The 20256-nt window shown below is 31.6% G+C and overlaps 1 non-coding gene across 1 annotated transcript; it reads left to right on the forward strand.

Annotated features, from left to right (window-relative positions):
- Positions 1–8282: 8282 nt before the first annotated feature.
- Positions 8283–8355, forward strand: TRNAM-CAU (transfer RNA methionine (anticodon CAU)). Its single transcript has one exon. It is a non-coding gene; the product is annotated as a tRNA-Met (tRNA).
- Positions 8356–20256: the final 11901 nt, after the last annotated feature.

The raw sequence follows: 20256 nt of genomic DNA on the forward strand, positions 1-20256 counted from the left end.
TACGATGAAAAATAATATTTTGATATCCATGGATCTTTGATTGATCCGATTAGATAGATCGGTCTAATCTTTTCAAAAATTCTACATTCTGTTTCGCCATCTTGAATGGAAAATATCGTCATTTTATCATTCATTCCAAATTCAAATTACGAGAATGCGCACAATTCCTTTCCTGACCCAGGGTATTCATAGGAGAGGTTTAGAACCTATATAGTAAATAGAGTTTTTTATATAAAAAAATATAAATGAGAGTTGAAAGATCCTTCAACTCTGTTGAATATAATGATAGAACGAATCACACTTTTACCACTAAACTATACCCGCCACAATTTCATTGTATCATACAGATCGATTTTTTGTCCAATAGGAAAAAGTAATTTTTAGATTCTAATAAGAATCTAATGCAAGTTCCGATCATTCTAATAAGAATCTAATGCAAGTTCCGATCATCATATTTTCCTATTCCTGAAAACTTAATAAGAGATAGTTTCTTTTCACTTCTTCCGTCCCTTACCTTATTGTTTTGTTTTTACTCTTACAAGAAAAAAGAAAAATCCTCAATCAATATTGTAGGGAATACTCCATGACTAATAGTATGATTTTCTTTAGTAACTAGTCTATTTATAGATAGTTGTTATGATTATTAACACATTCTTTAGAATAATTCAAGTAATTTGGAATTAGTTTTTCTTTATGACAGATATAGAAAATAAGAATGATCCACTCTTAGTCTTTGAAATCTCTTTTTTACCCTTCAATATGATCTATACATTTTCAATCCAATCTAGAACATCTCATCCAGATTATAATCTGAAATAGTTGGAATAAAAAAAATATATATATTATATAGCAAGTGCTTATCTATTAATCTTATAATAAGAGATAAAAATAGAATACATTATATATATATAGCAAGTGCTTATCTATTAATCTTATAATAAGAGATAAAAATATAATACATAAAAGGAAATATAAGAAATGATATCACAAGGTCAAATTTTGATAGCCCTTTTTATTGCTGTTACTTTTATAATAATGATTTTAGCTTTCAGATTAGGTAGAGCACTGTATTCTTCATAATTTAGTCAATTAATTCCTTATCTAGGAAAGACAATGGCCTGGCCAGATACTGGCCGGGCTAGAAAAAGCGAAAAATTGTTTGAAATGGAATAAAAAAATAAAATTGGATTCTCACAAATGTTGGTCTTTATTTAGTGAAATGCTATATTATCCATGTGACTGTATTAATATTACTTAAAGGTGTTTTATTTGCTCGTAGTTCTCGTTTAATACCCGATAAAGCGAATCTTGGTTTTCGTTTTCCTTGCGATGGGCCTGGTAGAGGAGGAACATGCCAAGTATCTGCCTGGGATCATGTCTTCTTAGGGTTATTCTGGATGTACAATGCAATTTCGGTAGTAATATTTCATTTTAGTTGGAAAATGCAGTCCGATGTTTGGGGTAGTATAAGTGATCAGGGAGTGGTAACTCATATTACAGGAGGAAACTTTGCGCAGAGTTTCGTTACAATTAACGGGTGGCTCCGTGACTTTCTATGGGCACAAGCTTCTCAAGTAATCCAATCTTACGGTTCTTCATTATCTGCATATGGTCTTTTATTCTTAGGTGCTCATTTCGTTTGGGCCTTTAGTTTAATGTTCCTATTTAGTGGCAATTAAGAACAAAATAAAGAACAATTAGCATTAAACGATGATTTCCAATTATCTAATATTGGCAACATATTACAGGACACATTTGTTTGCTAATTATATTTGTTTAGATTATCTATTGTTTGCAACATATTATCTAGGATTATAATCCAGTAGTTCTTGCAAGCAACATATTGGTTTGCTAATTCAAGTAATCCAATCTTACGGTTCTTCATTATCTGCATATGGTCTTTTATTCTTAGGTGCTCATTTCGTTTGGGCCTTTAGTTTAATGTTTCTATATATTGGAAAATAAGAATTAATGAAAATCCTTATGCAATAGAATTATGATGGATCAAATCACTACATGAAGATCTTAAAAGATTCCCAAAACCTTTCACTTAGAAATTATCGTAAATGGGTGTTTACTAACCAATTAGATCAATTAAGTTATCGTACTATTAGTCTAGGATTTTCTCTTTTAACTATAGGTATACTTTCCGGGGCAGTATGGGCCAACGAAGCATGGGGATCTTATTGGAGCTGGGATCCAAAAGAAACTTGGGCATTAATAACTTGGATTCTATTTGCAATATATTTACATACTAGAATAAACAGGGGTTGGAAAGGACAAAAACCGGCGATTGTTGCTTCTGTAGGATTTATTCTAGTTTGGACATGTTATTTAGGCGTTGATTTATTGGGAATAGGCTTACACAGCTATGGCTGGTTGCTTTAGTAACTTACTAAAGCAACCAGCCATATAACTGATTTTTACCTTCTTGAAGACTTCCAATATTCAACTATAGTCGCAAAAATTTGATATGCCTTTAAAACTTTTGTAATCAAAGAAAAAAACTTCATCCAACGACTGAAACGTCTAGGTTTTTCTAGCTTAGCTAATAGCCCGTCTATTATATCTCTTAGGAAACTTAGAAAATTGACGAGTTTCACTCTAATTTCATTTATAAGGTTTGTTAGAAACCTCATAAAGTTGATACGTTGAGTTTCCAACTTATTTATGAGCGGATCTATCAATTTTCTCAGTTTCTTTTTAAGCGTATTTAGAAATCTTTTCAATTTAAGTTTAAGTTTAGAAAAAAGTTCTCTCATTGATTTGATAATAAAATCTTTAAGCGAACTTATCCGCTTGATAAGAAAAGCTCTAAGTTTAGAAAAGAGTTCTCTCATTGATTTGATAATAAAATCTTCAGGCATTGGAACCTGTTTGGATCACATCTGGGCAGATAGAAGCAGGACGACGAGCAATTACTCGTTATGCCCGTCGCGGCGTTAAAATATGGATACGTATATTTCCTGACAAACCTATTAGAACGAGACCTGCAGAAATACGTATGGGTTCGGGGAAAGCTAAGGGATCTCCGGAATATTGGGTATCCGTCGTCAAACCAGGTCGAATACTTTATGAAATAAGTGGAGTATCAGAGACTATAGCGAGAGCAGCTTTTCAAATCGTTGCATATAAAATGCCTATACATACTAAATTTATTACTAGTTCGCGTAAATAATGCCGAACCAAAGAGATATTTCTGGCAGAAAAAGATCATTTATTTGATATGATAAGAAATACCTTTTTTTCTGCCGAGGTAACAATTGGAGGAAAAATGATTCAGTCCCAAACTTACTTGAATGTAGCAGACAACAGTGGAGCCCGAAAATTAATGTGCATTCGAGTGCTAGGAGCAGGTAATCGTAACACCGCTAATATTGGCGATATTATCATCGCTGTAATTAAAGAAGCAGCACCTAATATGCTTCTGCAAGAATCAGAAATAGTTAGAGCCGTAGTTATACGTACGTGTAAAGAACTTAAACGTAGCGATGGAATGATAATACGATCTGATGACAATGCAGCAGTTGTCATTGATCAGAAAGGAAATCCAAGAGGAACTCGAGTTTTTGGTTCAGTTACTGAAGAATTGAGAGAATTGAATTTCACCAAAATAATCTCATTGGCTCCTGAAGTACTATAAATACTGATAAATTATGTAAAAGTAATGTCAGGGATATTCCTAAAAAAAGATAAACATGCCTTTATATTTAGTAAATTATTAAGAATTAGTTCGTCATGGGTAACGACACTATTGCTAATCTAATGACTTATATTAGAAATGCTGACATGGTAAAAAAAAAAACAGTTCGAGTAGCGGCTACTATTATTACCGAGAACATCACAAGGATTCTTCTACGAGAAGGCTTTATAGAGGATGTTAGGAAACATAGAGAAGGTCAAAAATATTTTTTTATTTTAACTTCAAAATCTAGGGGAAGGACGCAAAAGAGATATATAACCGCTTCAAAGCGTATTAGCAAACCTGGTCTGAGAATCTATTCTAATTATCGAGAAATCCCTAAAGTTTTAGGTGGAATGGGGATTGCAATCCTCTCTACTTCGCAAGGAATAATGACTGATCGAGAAGCTCGACAAAAAAAAATAGGAGGAGAACTCTTATGTATTTTTTGGTAACTCCAAAACAAAAAGTAAATGCCTAAATTGCATTTTTGCCTACAATATTGCAATGCTATAAAAAAAGTAATTTACTATTATAAAAATTGAGTGTTCATTGTCAGAAATTTAGCTGACAAAAAAAAGAATTCAATTATATTCAATGAATATTATTAAGTTAGTAATAGCTGATAAAAAAAGATATTAACGAAAAAAAAAATGAAACGTCTTTTAATTTTATTTAATTAAATGATTCTTCTCTTTTAGAAATCTAATGTCATAGTTAGGTTAATAACAAAGTTTAATAATATTATAATTATAGCGAAAATCTAGAAATGAGTACCAAAAAGAATTTTGTCACTCTTGATGGCGTAGTTACCATAGCATATCCTAATGCTATGTTTTTAGTCCATCTAGATAATGATATGGATGTTTTAACAGTTATATCGGGTAAAATGAGATATCGAACAATACGAGTAATACCGGGGGATAGAGTAAGAGTTGAATTACCTGTTTATGATTTAAGCAAAGGACGTATAATATATAGATATCCCGTCAAACGAAACGATGATGCTACCGATGAGGCCGATTAACAAAAGATTTTAGTATTCAAAAAAGGACCACAAATATGAAAATACGTGCTTCTGTTCGCAAACTTTGCGAAAAGTGCCGCCTAATTCGTAGACGGAAACGCCTTGTTGTAATTTGTTACAATCCGAGGCATAAACAAAAACAGGGATAATTCCCATTATAAGGAATTATAGAATAAATAAATTTCGGCGTCATATTCATACTAGATTATAATCTTTATAAAATAGATTATAATCTATTTATAGAATAGATTTTTTTTTTTTACTTCAAAATATCAAAATTGATCAGAAATTATAACAAGAAAAGATTTGTGTCAAAAAATACGAAAAAATTTGTGTCAAAAAATACAAGAAAATATGTGCCACGTAGAGCTACAAGAAGATTTTTGCTACGTAAAACTAAACATCGAATACTGAAAGGAGTTATTTGTGTTCGAACAAGTTTTCGCAATACCATTGTTACTGTTACAGATACACAAGGGCAAGCGGTTTCTTGGTCTTATGCCGGTTCTTGCGGATTCAAAGGTACAAAAAGACGTTCACCATTTGCTGCTCAGATTGCAACAGAAAATGTTGTTCATACCTTAGTAAATCAAGGTCTTCTGAAAGAAGCAGAAGTTATGCTACGTGGCAATGATCCGGGGAAAGAACCAGCACTGCGAGCTATTTACCAAAGTGGTATAAAAATAAAGAATATTTATGAGATAACTTCTGTGCCACATAACGGGTGTAGACCTCCCAAAAGGAGACGTGTGTAAAAATTGAATATATTTCAAGAGAAAGAAATGATTCAATAATTTATTAAAGTAATTAGTGTAAAAATTAAAGTAATTAGTGTAAAAATTAAAGTAATTAGTGTAAAAATTGAATATATTTCAAGAGAAAGAAATGATTCAATAATTTATGTAAATTAGAATTTGTAAAATTGAATACATTTTAAGAGAAAGAAATGATTCAATTTTTACAAATTAGAATTTGTAAAAATTGAATACATTTCAAGAGAAAGAAATGATTCAATTAGTGTTTTTTTTTTAAATAATTTATTAATTTATTAAACAATAAGTTTTATGGATAACAATAAAAAATCAGTCTCAATCAAGATACCAGAATTGAAGTGCATCGAATTCAGAGTAGAGAGTGACCGTTTTCATTATGGTCGTTTCACTTTATCTCCGCTTCGCAAAGGTCAAGCTAATACGATAGGCATTGCAATAAGAAGAGTTTTACTCGGAGAAATAGAAGGAACATGTATCACACGTGCTAAATTTCACAATATATCAAACGAATATTCCACGATAACAGGTATTATGGAATCAATACATGAAATTTTGCTGAATCTAAAAGAAATTGTACTCCAAAGTGATGCGTACGGAATTCGAGAAGGATCTATCTATGTTGTCGGACCAAAAGAAGTAACCGCTGGAGATATCATACTACCACCTTCTGTGAGAATAATTGATACTACACAACATATAGCTAGCATAAACGAACCACTTATCTTAGATATATCATTACAAATTGAAAAAGACCGCGGATATACTATTAAAAATCCTTATGATTTAAAAATTAAGAATGAATTGGATGAATTTTTTGATATAGATGCTGCCTTTGCCCCTGTTCAAAATGTAAATTACAGTATTCACTCCTATTGGGACGAAAATGAGACACAAGAAATTCTATTTCTTGAAATATGGACGAATGGAGCATTAGATCCTAAAGAAGCACTTTATGAAGCTTCTCGTAATTTAATTGACTTTTTCCTTCCCTTTCTAAATGCAAAGGAAGAGAATGCAAAGGAAGAGAATGCAAAGGAAGAGAACAGGGATAAATTAGCTATTTCGCATACATCGACTGATACGAAGGGAATAGATTTCAATCAAATGTATATTGACCAATTAAACTTATCTACTAGGATATATAATTGTCTCAAAAAGGCAAATATAAATACAGTATCGAAAAAAAAAAAAGGTTATGAGCGCTCTATCGGCAGATTGCTTTTTTATATATCTTACGTATAAGATAAGATGACCAGAGCCTGCTTCTTTTTATTTCTTTTTGTATTTTTTTCTTTTTTTTTTTTTAATTGACTTGACAAAAGTAAATATAAAACAATTGCTTATTCTATTCCATTTTCTAATAATCTATTTATTAATAATTATGCAGAAGGAGGTAATGAAAAATGGGTAGATTCATGGTTTTTATAATAGTTTACCTTGTCGTCAGAAAAATTTTCAAATGAGTAATGAATTGAATTTCAGGTTGCGATGAGTTGAATTAGAATATAACGAGATGAATTGAATATAAGGAAGGCTAATATTATTCTATTCCATTTTCTAATAATCTATTTATTAATAATTAGGGAGAAGGAGGTAATGAAAAATGGGTAGATTCATGGTTTTTATAATAGTTTACCTTGTCGTTAGAAAAATTTTCAAATGAGTAATGAATTGAATTTCAGGTTGCGATGAGTTGAATTAGAATATAACGAGATGAATTGAATATAAGGAAGGCTAATATTTGAGCCTTCCTTCCTTGAGGTCCAGATCAAGTATATTTCTAAAAAAAAAAACACAAACATGTAAATCGAACAATATTTATTTATATTAAAATATTTATTCATATTAATAATGACCTGGAGATCATTGAAATATCCTCTTTCCTCTCTGATAGAGGATATTAATGACTTAACTTAATAAGAATAGAGGTAGAATTCTACTATCTGCTTAAAGACTATAAACTGTCCCAGTTAAAGTTATATCAAGATGATATAAGGTACAGAAATAACTCATTTAAATTAAAACCACTAAGCCTTGTTATACAAAAGCTAATAACAAACATTCTTTACTTACAGCTAGTAAGGAATCAATTAGAGGAATTGGATTCTACAATGATGGATGATTTTATTTATAAGGAAGAAGACGAAGAATCATTTGAGAGAAAAAAAATATATATGTTACCATTTTGAATAATGTTTATCGATTTTGTTTTTTATTTCTTTTCAATAGAAGTCGGTTCGGTTACAATATCTTAAAAACATAATTTTCTATGCAACTAGAGTATCATATATAAGTATACTATATATATTCTAAAAAATCGAGTTCTATTTTCACTAAGTTTACCGCCGCTACTTTCAAGAACTTATCTTGTGATAGTAATTGTTCTTTTAAATTGGCTAATTGTTTAATTAATTTAATTAGGAAGGTCAAATTTATGAAAATTTTCAATTCAAGCAAATCCATTAAAGATTGTACAGGTTTACTAACCAATTATAACCATAATGAGCAATACGAATTTTCATGTTTTCCCATATATTATTTGTTTATTATTTTGTAAGATAATATAGTGTAATTATTACTTATTAAATTGAATTATAATAAGAAAGAGGTAGTCAGTGCAAGTTATTCAACTATTGTATTACTTATTAAATTGAATTATTTATAATAAGAAAGAGGTAGTCAGTGCAAGTTATTCAACTATTGTACAATTTGTCAAAAAAAAGTTTCTTGTTATTTCTATAAAAGAGAAATAGAATTGAATTGGTTACCATATTGATTATAATGAAATAACTTTACCATAGCATCCATGGCTGAATGGTAAAAGCACCCAACTCATAATTGGGAAGTCGCGGGTTCAATTCCTGCTAGATGCATAATAAACAGTTATTGCACTCTGTTTTTTAGATGAAAGAATCGCAGCAAGGTTATCTCGATTCAATTCAGTATGGAGATTAGATTATCTCCATCCCTGTTTTGTAATTCTTAACTTCTATTGAAAAGAGAAGTTAAGAATTACAAATATTTTATTTAACACATGTTTGAACGACTTTTTCTCAGATAGAAACATCTATATTTTGTTTTGGTACAAAATGAACAAATTCTATATTATAACCAGTATTATAACCAAAATGAACTTCTAATTGAATGATCAAGTTGATTTTGTAATTAGAAGTTCATCTGATAATTTAAGCCTAGCCTATTCCCTGTGATTTTAAGAATATGAATATAAGGGCAATTCTTCCTTTTTTTTTTACACCTAGTGAAAATTATATTACAAAAAATATCAATCTCTAAAATAATGTATCCTAGGCAATTGCAACAATTGGATTCATTATTATTCCCAATAAAGTAGATGCTATTACAGATATAATCATAGCGATTCATGGGCATTTTGGCTTTCAATACTTTTCAAAAATCCTATTAATGGGAAACCTGTTCAAAAAATGTTGAAATCTTTTTGGTTGAAGAATTACTTGAGTTTACCTATCTCAATAAAGTATACGATTGGTTCGAAGAGCGTCTTGAGATTCAGGCGATTGCAGATGATATCACTAGTAAATATGTTCCTCCTCATGTGAATATATTTTATTGTCTAGGGGGAATCACACTGACTTCTTTTTTGGTACAAGTAGCTACCGGTTTTGCTATGACTTTTTACTATCGCCCCACCGTTCTAGAAGCTTTTGCCTCTATTCAATACATAATGACTGAAGTGAACTTTGGCTGGCTAATTCGATCGGTCCATCGGTGGTCGGCAAGTATGATGGTTTTAATGATGATTTTACATGTATTTCGCGTTTATTTAACAGGTGGATTCAAAAAACCTCGCGAATTAACTTGGGTTGCGGGTGTAATTCTAGCCGTATTAACCGTATCTTTCGGTGTAACCGGTTATTCTTTGCCATGGGATCAAATTGGTTATTGGGCAGTCAAAATTGTGACCGGTGTGCCTGAGGCCATTCCGTTAATAGGAACTCCTTTGGTAGAGTTATTACGCGGAAGTGCTAGTGTGGGCCAATCGACCTTAACTCGTTTTTATAGTTTACACACTTTCATATTACCCCTTCTTACTGCTGTATTTATGTTAATGCATTTTCTAATGATCCGCAAACAAGGTATTTCAGGTCCTTTATAAAAAGGAAATCTACATTTTGAATCAGTATTGAAAACCTATTATTTTCTTTTTTTTCTAATAGATCATTGCCGCGAAAAACATGTTTCTCGGATTTCTCCTTTCAATTATTAAGTATTATTAAGTATTAAGTATATTTAATACAAAGAATTGAAGTAGATACTGATCTCAAATGGAGAAAATGGATTATGGGAGTGTGTGACTTGAACTATTAGTTAGGCCGTGCAGATCAATTTATAGGATCTGTCATATAAAGATTCAGATCGAAATGTGTCTCTATCCCAATTTTCTTTCCAAAAATAAGAGGTTTAGAACCTGGGCAAAAGGCAAACACTTTGTTGTGTTATAAGAGAATTATTTCTATGATCGAATCCGAATTAGGCTCCGTGAGATCCAGGTAATAGTAATAACATTTCAGAACTCAAATTTATTACTTAAATTTATCCTTTCCTTTTCATAGTATGAAAATGCATGCATTTCCCTTGCGTTTCAATACGGTAAATTATCGGAGTAAAGGAAGGGATCTAAAGAAGGAAAAAGGCCAGATCAGTAACAAGTCAATACCTTGTATGCAAGTATGCAAAATACATTGTGAGGGTCTAGATAAACACAGATTACAAGGAATAAGATGATCCAAAAGGCATATTGATCATGATCAAATTTGTGAGCTTACTTGGATACTGAGCATACGAAAAAATAAAATTATGAATTTTCCATAGATCTTCTTAGTTATACTGATTCTAACGATACGTCGTTCATCATTTTTATTTCAACTATTGCTCGAGCCGGATGATCAAAATTGGCATGTCCGGTTCTTTCGGGGGATAGATTCATATTCATTCATAAAAATCTACTTATCCCAATAACAAAGAAACCTGACTTGAATGATCCTGTATTAAGAGCTAAATTAGCTAAAGGCATGGGACATAATTATTATGGCGAGCCCGCTTGGCCCAATGATCTCTTATATATTTTTCCAGTAGTTATTTTTGGTACTATTGCATGTACCGTAGGTTTAGCAGTTCTAGAACCATCAATGATTGGTGAACCGGCAAATCCATTTGCAACTCCTTTGGAAATATTACCCGAATGGTATTTTTTCCCCGTATTTCAAATACTTCGTACAGTACCTAATAAATTATTAGGTGTCCTTTTAATGGCTTCAGTACCTGCAGGACTATTGACAATTCCTTTCTTGGAGAATGTGAATCAATTCCAAAATCCATTTCGTCGTCCAGTAGCTACAACAGTATTCTTAATCGGTACTGCAGTAGCTCTTTGGTTAGGTTTTGGAGCAACGTTACCTATCGATGAATCTTTAACTCTAGGTCTTTTCCAATTTGATAGAAATTAGAATATCTTAATATAGGGGAGGAGGAAAATATTTTGTTTATATATCTAGGGAGTAGTTGCTTTAAGATAAATGGTCTCTCCCTAGATATATGTTTTTTAAAATGCTTTTATTTCTAATATTATTACTACTATTTTGAGAATTGCAACTATTTTGTTTTGAGAATTACTACTATTTTGAGAATTGCAACTATTTTGTTTTGAGAATTGCAACTATTTTGTTTTGAGAATTACAAAACGGTCAAAAATTCTTTTCATATTGACTTTCTAGAAGAACTTAGTAAAAAGGGGTCATGAATGGGGAGAAAAAATAGAACTATTATAAGTAAGTCTAAAATGTATTCCCCGGTGAATCAATTCCAATATTTCGTATCAATTCCAATATTTCTTTGACAGATTTTTTCCCAAGATGTTTTATTTTCATGAGATCTTCTTCACTGTAATTCAAAAGGTCTGATACTGTATTTATATTTGCCTTTTTGAGACAATTATATATCCTAGTAGATAAGTTTAATTGGTCAATATACATTTGATTGAAATCTATTCCCTTCGTATCAGTCGATGTATGCGAAATAGCTAATTTATCCCTGTTCTCTTCCTTTGCATTCTCTTCCTTTGCATTCTCTTCCTTTGCATTTAGAAAGGGAAGGAAAAAGTCAATTAAATTACGAGAAGCTTCATAAAGTGCTTCTTTAGGATCTAATGCTCCATTCGTCCATATTTCAAGAAATAGAATTTCTTGTGTCTCATTTTCGTCCCAATAGGAGTGAATACTGTAATTTACATTTTGAACAGGGGCAAAGGCAGCATCTATATCAAAAAATTCATCCAATTCATTCTTAATTTTTAAATCATAAGGATTTTTAATAGTATATCCGCGGTCTTTTTCAATTTGTAATGATATATCTAAGATAAGTGGTTCGTTTATGCTAGCTATATGTTGTGTAGTATCAATTATTCTCACAGAAGGTGGTAGTATGATATCTCCAGCGGTTACTTCTTTTGGTCCGACAACATAGATAGATCCTTCTCGAATTCCGTACGCATCACTTTGGAGTACAATTTCTTTTAGATTCAGCAAAATTTCATGTATTGATTCCATAATACCTGTTATCGTGGAATATTCGTTTGATATATTGTGAAATTTAGCACGTGTGATACATGTTCCTTCTATTTCTCCGAGTAAAACTCTTCTTATTGCAATGCCTATCGTATTAGCTTGACCTTTGCGAAGCGGAGATAAAGTGAAACGACCATAATGAAAACGGTCACTCTCTACTCTGAATTCGATGCACTTCAATTCTGGTATCTTGATTGAGACTGATTTTTTATTGTTATCCATAAAAATTATTGTTTAATAAATTAATAAATTATTTTAAAAAAAAACACTAATTGAATCATTTCTTTCTCTTGAAATGTATTCAATTTTTACAAATTCTAATTTGTAAAAATTGAATCATTTCTTTCTCTTAAAATGTATTCAATTTTACAAATTCTAATTTACATAAATTATTGAATCATTTCTTTCTCTTGAAATATATTCAATTTTTACACTAATTACTTTAATTTTTACACTAATTACTTTAATTTTTACACTAATTACTTTAATAAATTATTGAATCACTTTAAATACCATTAATTCTCGCACTATTAAATTTTTTGAACATCTCCCATTATTATTAAACCTCGAAATGTTCCATAGATTTTCCTTATATGTGTCCAAAGAAATCTATATATACTCTTATAATATATACTCTTATATGGTACAATATGTTTTATATATGAACTTTTTCTTGTAATGGAGGTATAGATTTTCTATTTGTCGATATAGTGGATCATTATGTATGATATGATCAATGCTATTATCACACTCATAGCGATCTTGTTTTTTAACGTATTCTACTAGAATATCGGAACCGAACCGATAGAATTCTTCTCCTTTAAGTAAACCACAACAACGAAATTTAAACCAATATTTAAATTTTGTCAAAACCAGATATCTTTCCATCAAACATATCGCCGTATGTTTTCGCAGCCATAAAAAGTAATTTGTCTCTGGATTATTTCCTGGATAAAAAGGAAATAGTTTTTTTATTTTCCTTGCTTTTCTTTTTTCTTCCGGAAAATCGAGTTCTATTTTCACTAAGTTTACCGCCGCTACTTTCAAGAACTTATCTTGTGATAGTAATTGTTCTTTTAAATTGGCTAATTGTTTAATTAATTTAATTAGGAAGGTCAAATTTATGAAAATTTTCAATTCAAGCAAATCCATTAAAGATTGTACAGGTTGAATAGAATTTTTTAGTATAGCAAAAAAAGGATTTATATTTTGATCAGTTTGATCGAATGCTGCATCTATAAAATCGTGCACAACATCTATTGACAATAGAAATATAAGTTCATCATTTTCAAATGATGTATCTATATTTAAAATATGCATGAACCATATAAGTTGTTCATCATCTTTCAAATCTTTATCATCTAAAATAGATGAAAAAATAGATAAAAGCGCAAATCGCTGTAATTCATCTGTTATTTTTTTATGTATTTCAAAAAGAACAAATTGAACTGTTTTCAAACTTGCAGCTGGGAAATTAAAATTAGCGAACGTGGTTTTGCTAATATCTTCTTTTCGTCTTTCGGCAATTTTTTATAGCTAAAACTTAAAGTACTAAAAAAATATGTATGGGAAACAAAATAAATCCACTTGGTTTTAGACTTGGTTTTACTCAAAACCATTATTCCCTTTGGTTTGAAGAAAGGGATTATTCCGAAGATCTACGAGAAGATGAGAGAATATATAATTGCATTGAAAATTATGTAAAACATATCAAAAGTTCTATCAATTCTAGTTATGGAGGAATTACACGTATAGAAATTCTGAAACAGACCGAATTGATTTCGGTAAATATATATATTGCATTTGTCGATTTGTTTATTGAAAAAAAAGCGCCAAGAAAAAAAGAAAAAATGAAGGAATTAAGAAAGGAAGTACAAAAAATGCTTGTACAAAGTATGCTTAATTCTGTAAACAGAGAACTTGTAATTTCTATAGAAAAGGTGGATACACCTTATAGAGAACCCAAAATTCTTGCGGAATATATTGCTCTACAACTAAAGGAGAGAGTTGAAATAAGAAAAATAATGAAAAAAGCTATTCAACTAGCTGAAAAGGCAACTGTCGAAGGTGTTAAAATAAAAATTAAAGGGCGTCTTAACGGAATTGAGAGAGCCCGGAAAGAATCGGCTATGAAAGGTAGAGTGCCCCTACAGACCCTTCGAGCTAAAATTGATTATTGTTATTATGCGGTTCAAACCGTCTATGGAGTATTAGGGATAAAAATTTGGATCTTTGTTTAAGATGAGCAATATCTTTCTATAATCTAACCAATCAAAAATCTTAAATTCTATAAGATCAAATAAAATTTATTAAACATCTTGGAGCAGTGCTATGCTTAGTGTGCGACTCGTTGAGATCAAGCTTTTGCTTCTTTTCTAAAATGAATGATAGGGAACTCGAAATAAAAACAAATTGGTCTCTAGTATATTTTATTTGACTAAGATCCAATAAGCTAGTTATTGAAATATAGATAGTTCTATCAAATTGTTTCCTTATTAAATATGTTCTTATACCATGGTTGAATTGAACATCTATTTAATACAAATAGAATTTCAAAACAAATTTTGTTTAACCTGTAGGATTAATGGCCTTCCACTCCGCCATATCTACAGCTCAAAATATTAATCATTAGAAGCCTTTTGAAATTATTATGAAATTATCCTTATTTCTATGTAATTCATTTCTCGTTTCAAATATTCACTGGTAGCATGCCATATCTCAATCAATTGACGTAATTTTTCCACTGCATGTACATTTCCATAATCATGATGTCTTTCCGAAGCAAACCCTTGTTGCTGCACATCTTGGATAAGCCATAGTTTAGCTGGTGTTGTTAAAAGATCATCAATTCCTAATGAAATAGCTGCATCGGTAGCTTGCTGGAAACCTAAAATCTTCAGTTGATCTAATACATGTGATGTATATGTCATTCCAAATTGATTTACGAATCTTTTAATAAGGTGCTTCATAACAAATTTATCCATCCCTTTATTAAAAAAGGGCACTTCAAAAGGAAAGGGTACTTTTAATTTAGGTTGTATCATAAAAAGAAGGTATTTTCAATTTAGGTTGTATCAATAAAATATTTCCATTGGTTAATAGTTATATCAGGCCATTAATCCATTAATTCTTTTAAAGTTATGGTTTGGTGTCTTGATGATTCCTACCCTATTGCTGATCATTCTGAATGCTACATGAAAAAATAACATAAGCCAGATGATGGAATAAAGAAACCTAGGATGTACAGAATAAGGACATAAGGAATTGAAAGTATGCCCTTCATCTTAAGCCTCTATATAAAATAGATTCATAATAATCATATTCTATTCACATCCAGAAAGCTGTATGCCCTGAGAGAGGCTTGTACAGTTTGGGAAGGGATTTTGACAAATTAAAGATCTACTTCAACCAATATACCTTTAGGCACGACTATACATAATGTCGAAGTACAAGTCGGAAAAGGCGGACAATTAGCTAGAGCAGCGGGTGCTGTGGCAGAATTGATCGCAAAAGAAGGCCGATTGACCACATTAAGATTACCATCTGGAGAGGTTCGTTTAATATCTGAGAACTACTCAGCAACAATTGGACAAGTAGGCAACGTTAAATGGAAAAATCGAACTTTAAGTAAAGCTGGGTCAAAACGTTGGCTGGGTAAACGTCCTGAAGTAAGAGGAATAGGTAATAAGATCAACCGTTCAACTGATTCGTGTTTCACCTGATCCACTGAATAATACAAAGAATTTTTCTTTATACCTTCTTTTTATGATACAACCTAAATTAAAAGTACCCTTTCCTTTTGAAGTGCCCTTTTTTAATAAAGGGATGGATAAATTTGTTATGAAGCACCTTATTAAAAGATTCGTAAATCAATTTGGAATGACATATACATCACATGTATTAGATCAACTGAAGATTTTAGGTTTCCAGCAAGCTACCGATGCAGCTATTTCATTAGGAATTGATGATCTTTTAACAACACCAGCTAAACTATGGCTTATCCAAGATGTGCAACAACAAGGGTTTGCTTCGGAAAGACATCATGATTATGGAAATGTACATGCAGTGGAAAAATTACGTCAATTGATTGAGATATGGCATGCTACCAGTGAATATTTGAAACGAGAAATGAATCCGAATTTTAAGATGACTGATCCTCTTAATCCAGTACATATGATGTCCTTTTCAGGAGCTAGAGGAAGTATATCTCAAGTTCACCAATTAGTAGGTATGAGAGGATTAATGTCAGATCCTCAAGGAAAAATTGTCGATCTACCCATTCAAGGAAATTTACGTGAAGGACTTTCCTTAACAGAATATATTATTTCCTGTTACGGTGCTCGTAAAGGAGTTGTAGATACTTCTATACGAACAGCAGATGCTGGATATCTCACACGTAGACTTGTTGAAGTAGTACAACACCTCGTTGTACGTAAAGTAGATTGCGGTACTATACAAGGTCTTTTTGTAAATCTTATTCAAGATCAAGAAACAATCAAAAATCAATTTGTTCTACAAACACTCATTGGGCGCGTATTAGCAGATGATGTATATATAAAGGGAAGATGTATTGCCACGCGCAATGAAGATATTGGAATTAAACTTGCCAATCAATTCTATTATTTCCAAATACAACCAATATATATACGAACCCCTTTTACTTGCAAAAGTATATCTTGGATTTGTCAATTATGTTATGGTCGGAATACTACTCATAGTAACTTAATCGAATTAGGAGAAGCAGTTGGCATTATTGCAGGCCAATCAATTGGAGAGCCGGGAACTCAACTAACATTAAGGACTTTTCATACTGGTGGGGTATTTACGGGTGATATTGCAGAACATATACGAGCCCCGTTCACCGGAAAAATGGAATTCAACGAAAATTTCGTTTTTCCTACCCGCACCCGTCATGGGCACCCTGCTTATATATGCCATAATAGTTTAGACGTGACTATCGATAATCAATATGAAGTACAAAACTTAACGATTCCGCCAGAAAGCTTGCTATTCATTCAGAATAATCAACTCGTGGAATCGGAACAAATAATTGCTGAGATTCGTGCAAAAAAACCCCCTTTTAAAGAGAAAGTAAAGAAATCTATATATTCTGGCCTGACAGGAGAAATGCACTGGAATATCCCTATGCTGTCTAATTTAATAGAAAAGACAACTCATTTATGGGTATTATCGGGAGGGATATATGAATCCGCTTTTCATAAAGATCAAGATCAAGTGGATATTACAGAGCTTCTCCTTTACAAACATAAATCACTTTCGAATTATTCAGTGGATTAGGTGAAACACGAATCAGTTGACTCAAACTGTTTTGAAAGAGGGAAAAAAATCTTCAATTATCTCGAAACTGATCGAACCATAGCTAACGAACATCAAGACTCTATCGATTGCACCATTCTTTTTGAAAATACCAACAATATGAGGGTAAAAAACGAACTCATCGTACCATTATGGTGTGATAAACAATCGGGGAAGCGAAGAATCCCTTGTCCTCATTTAATTCTTAGAATGCCTATAGAATCTATTTTCTATAAAAATGAAAATAACAATATTTTTGCTTTTTTGAATGACCCTCGTTCAAAAATGATAAAATATGGGAATATTCTCGGGGGTTATTCAATTGAAAAAGAAAGGAATTTTCTTGAAAATCAATTAGACGGAAGGCCCAGATTAAAAATAAAAAAGACTTATATTTCTCTCATTTCAGTAAGAACAAATAAGATCATTATCAATATGATTCAAATTAGCTTGCTGAAATACCCTTCTTTTAATATGGCAAGTTCTCCATTTTTGTTTCATAACAAATTAGGTCACACTAATTCTTTTTTTTCGAATGATCAAAGTAAATTACTTAGTAAGGGAACTATTCGTTCAGTACCTAATGAGAATAAAAAAGATCAATCTTTTATTATTCTGTCTACTTCTGATTTTTTTCAAATCGTTTTGTTTAATGATTCTTTAAAAAGCTTAAATATAGTAAAAAAGTCGGATGCAAATAAAAAAATGGCATTGTCAGGTTTCCTGGGTTATTTACATAGTATTTCTAATCGTTTTCCATACTGTCGTTTGATGACTTATAAAAAAGTATTACTAAATGAACGTTCAATTTCTAACAATGACTCGAATACTTTTCAAGTAGCTAAATGCTATTTTATGGACGAAAAGAGGGAAATTTATAAATTTGATTCATGCAGAAATATTCTTTTCAATTTTCATTTGTACTTTTCCCTATCCAATTTTTTTGAAAAAACATTTCCAGTAGTCAGCCTTGGACAATTTTTTTGCAAAAGTATATTGATATTCGAAGATAAACAACTCCAAGAATCTGGTCAAATTGTAGTTGTTCGTGAGGGATCTTTTATCATTAGATTAGCTAAACCCTATTTGGGTACTCGAAGAGCAACTCATAATAGTTATTATGGGAAAATTCTTTACGAAGGAGATACATTAATCACCATGTCATACGACAGATTAAAATCCGATGATATAATTCAAGGTCTTCCTAAAGTTGAACAATTATCAGAAGCCCGCTCGAATACTTTAATATCGAAAAATCGAAAAAAAAAATTTAAAGAATTGAACAGACACCTGGCAAGATTTTTTGGAAACTTTTGGGGGTCATTCACCAGTGTTAGAATAACTATGGAGGATAGTCAGAATCAGTTGGTCAATGAATTCAATTCTTATATCACTATACCATGGTATATATCCTAATTTTTTGAACAGGTTTCCCATTATTAATATTAATATTTCGGTCGGTAAGTCAAATTAATGGTACTCTTATAGTTATATATTGGTACAAATTATTCTATTATTTGAATATAGAGAAATAAGTCTTAATTAGCGGGGAGTTCCCGTTTCAAATTAATGAAAAAATTTGCATTTATTGTGGAAGTGGAAATGAAGGATTCTTTGCTTGGCTTCCTCCATTTACTCAGGATAAAATGAGGGTGAGGGAGCTAAAAAAAAAACACACACAATGTTACAAAGAATGTAATGTAACATACTAGAATTTATTTACTGTTATCAAATAAGGCAAAGTTAAACTCAAAATTAGATCAAACGAATAATAAGTTTGGAAGATAAAAAATAAAGAAAAGGAGATCAAAAGATGAAAATAGCAGTTTATGGAAAAGGCGGAATCGGTAAATCAACCACTAGTTGTAATATTTCAATTGCCCTAGCTAGACGTGGGGAAAAAGTGTTACAGATTGGATGTGATCCCAAACATGATAGTACTTTTACTCTTACAGGATTTTTGATACCTACAATTATAGATACTTTGCAGTCCAAAGATTATCATTATGAGGATATTTGGTCCGAAGATGTCATTCATAAAGGTTATGGAGGGGTAGATTGTGTGGAAGCTGGGGGGCCGCCCGCAGGTGCTGGATGCGGGGGATATGTGGTAGGAGAGACTGTGAAATTGTTAAAAGAATTAAATGCATTTTACGAATATGATATAATATTATTTGATGTATTGGGTGACGTGGTTTGCGGAGGTTTTGCTGCTCCGTTGAACTATGCAGATTACTGTCTCATTATTACAGATAATGGATTTGATGCATTATTTGCAGCTAATCGTATTACTGCTTCTATAAGGGAAAAAGCTCGTACACATCCACTCCGATTAGCAGGTTTGGTTGGAAATCGCACATCTAAAAGAGATCTTATCAATAAATATGTAGAGGCCTGTCCAATGCCCGTAATAGAAGTGTTACCTCTTATTGAAGATATTCGAATTTCGAGGGTCAAGGGGAAAACTTTATTTGAAATGGTTGGATCCGAACCATCTCTTAACTATGTATGTGAATATTATTTAAACATAGCGGATCAAATATTGTCCCAACCAGAAGGTATTGTGCCAAAGGAGATTCCAGATCGGGAATTATTCAATCTACTCTCTGACCTTTATCTCAATCCTATTGATGAGGGGAAACATCAAAATAATAAGGAAAATTTACTTGGGTTTACGACGATTTAATCCACATAGTTATAATAATTTATGTCAGTGAAAATTGATGAAACTCTCATTGTCGAATGTGAGACAGGTAATTATCATACTTTTTGTCCAATTAGCTGTGTATCTTGGTTATATCAAAAAATTGAAGATAGTTTCTTTTTAGTTGTGGGTACAAAGACATGCGGTTATTT

The sequence above is a fragment of the Cupressus sempervirens genome, chromosome 4 (assembly GCF_028749045.1).
Source record: "Cupressus sempervirens isolate cs-2001-9-10 chromosome 4, ASM2874904v1, whole genome shotgun sequence".
Classification (NCBI taxonomy): Eukaryota; Viridiplantae; Streptophyta; class Pinopsida; order Cupressales; family Cupressaceae; genus Cupressus; species Cupressus sempervirens.